The following is a 2,669-nucleotide window of genomic DNA, read 5'->3' as shown; positions in this document are numbered from 1 at the left end:
GGGCTGGGCTGACGAGGGGAAGACATTGTGAATCGGAGTCTGGAAGGTTGCAGTGGGAGATGGTACCGCCAGCTTCAGAGTCAGCCTGGAGCCAGGTTCTAACCCAGCTCTGTCTCTTTCTGGGAGTGGGAACTCGTAGCAGCTCAGTTCCCTTATCTGTAAAATGGGATAATGGGAGCAGCCCTCCATAGGTTGTGGTGGGTTACAAAGAAAACACAAGGCCTGGCTGTCAACAAATGATGGCTGTAGCTTTCATTACGTTAATGCAAAAACCATTGTGGTTTTTGCCATTGAGAGTAATGGCAAAAACCACAATGACTTTTGCACCAACTTAACTTTATCCTTGGCCTCACATTCCTCATTTGCAGATTGAGGAAAATAACCTCCAGACCCGGTCCAAATCCTGCTGCTGCCTCCACTCCCGGCTCCATTACGCTGTGCCTGCTCTGAACTGGCAGGCACAGCTGGTCCTTACTCCTTTGGGACACCCCAGTCCCCAAGGCAGCTGAACCCCTCTCTTCCCTGTTCCTTTAGGGTCAGCCCCTGGCCTGAGGTCAGCCTCCTGGGCTGGGAGCCAGCACTGGGCACTGGGCTCAACGCGAGGCTGCTGCCGACGACAAAGTCTTGATGCTTTTTGAACAAGGGACCCGCATGTTTGTGTTGAACTGGGTCCCCTTGAATCATATGGCTCAGCCTGCACTGGCCTAAAGGGATTCTAGAGCTTCCCTTACTCAGAAGCCAGGACCCTGGTTGGGTGGGAGGAGAAGAGAAAGGAGGAAGGATGCCCCAGCTCCCAGGGAGGGGACTGCAGAGTGGAAAGCAGGGAGCCGGGGATGGAAAGGCTCCAACAGATTCCCTGTGACACATCAGCAGGACAACTGGGCTTTCATCCTCCTGGGTGGGATGTGCCTCCATCAAACCTTGCTACTGGGCACATTATCTGTCCAACATGAAAAAGAAGAAATGAGAAAAAAAAAAGAAAGAAGAAAGAAGAGAGAGAGAAAGAAAGAAAGAAGAAAGGAAGAAAGAAAGAAAGACAAAGGAAGAAAGAAAGAAAAAGCTTAGGCTGGGCACAGTGGCTCATGCCTGTAATCCCAACACTTTGGGAGGCTGAGGTGGGTGGATCACCTGACGTCAGGAGTTCGAGACCACTCTGACCAACAAGGTGAAACCCTGTCTCTACTAAAAATATAAAAATTAGCTGGGCGTGGTGGCACGCACCTGTAATCCCAGCTACTTGGGAGGCTGAGGCTGAAGAATTGCTTGAACCCGGGTGGTGGAGTTTTCAGTGAGCCAAGATGGCACCACTGCACTCCAGCCTGGGTGACAGGGAGAGACTCTGACTCAAAAACAACAACAACAACAACAAACAAACCAGAAAAAGAAAAAAAGAAAGAGAAAAGACTAAAACAGGGCAAATTCCAAATCCTGGACTGTTGCTCCAGTTTTTGCACTGGGGAGCACAAGAAACAAGGATCATGGATGGCATCTTGGGGAGTTTTGGCTCTGGGGGGAGAAGGAGGTTCTTGGAGGGGTGGGATGGGGCCGGGGGAAAGACTCTAGTTTAGAGCCGAGTGGGAGCCTCTCACATTGGGGCGGTTGCTGCAGCCTCTTTGCTGAGTCCTTAAGGGAACCGCCGAGCAGACTATGCTCAAAGGTCATCACGGCAGGGCAGGCCTCGAGGGGGGCCCACAACTGAGTCTCTGATGTCACCCCATGCAGGCTGGCAATGCTGCCCTGGGGGCTGCCCACTATTCCCTCCTTTTCTCTTGGTCTTCCTTCCTTGGCTCTTGAGTGCCACTGCCCATGTAGCCACGCTGTGCCCAAGGGGATGGCCCGCCCTCCCTGCGTCACCCCTACTGGCCCGTTGGCCCCTGTGATAAAGTCCACCATTTCTACCCTTTGGTCCCAGGCTCTGCATATTGTCCCCCTCCATGCCCCCAGCCTGTGGTGCTCCAAGACAGCCAAGAGACCCCAGGCTCACCCCAGTTACGGCGTCCCGGCTGCCATGGCGGCGTCAGCGCTGTGGGTATGAACTCACTGGCTCTGGTTCTTTATACAAAACCTATACATACATATTCCTCCTGAAATGTCCTGAAACTTCAAAAGACAGAGAAAAGCTTAATTGACCCTGTAATTCCAACATCCAGAGAAAATCTCTTGTAACAGTCTGGTGTCTTTTCAGTGTTGGCTGCAGGCAGTATGCCCTGTTTTAAAGCATGAGACAAAGTGTACGGGTTTGGGTCCTGCACCCCTCACTTGACAGCAGAGTGAACACCCGCCCTCCTGACCACCACCCCTTAGTCTCTACTGGGGCTGGGGAGCTAAGGGGCTGCTGGGGGATGGGTGAAGGAAGGGGACACTCCAGGCTCCCCAGGGCAGTGATAGTCTACACATATAAATAAGGATTTTCAGTGCTAAAATATTGTTTTAATGTATATTGTCATACGTAGTGCAGCCCACTTAGAGACAATGTGTGCCAAGCCTCTATGGCACACAGGAGTCGCACGACATATGAACATATGCATTACTCAGTGGTATACTTTGATGATCTCTGAGTATTGCCCACCCCTAATTCCCTGCATCTCCCTAGAAAGGAAGCTTCCCAGAGGAGGTCACCCCTCCCTCTCACCCCCTCCCTCTCACCCCCTCCCACTCACCCATGTGCC

General features: G+C 52.3%; 1 pseudogene; it reads left to right on the top strand.

Moving 5' to 3' along the window:
* The first annotated feature begins 852 nt into the window (after positions 1–852).
* Positions 853–950, top strand: LOC112130573 (small nucleolar RNA U13; annotated as a pseudogene).
* Positions 951–2,669: the final 1,719 nt, after the last annotated feature.

Source organism: Pongo abelii, chromosome 22 (assembly GCF_028885655.2).
Source record: "Pongo abelii isolate AG06213 chromosome 22, NHGRI_mPonAbe1-v2.0_pri, whole genome shotgun sequence".
Lineage (NCBI taxonomy): Eukaryota > Metazoa > Chordata > Mammalia > Primates > Hominidae > Pongo > Pongo abelii.
Note: the sequence above shows the minus strand (reverse complement) of the source record. Positions and strands in the feature narration are given on the sequence as shown.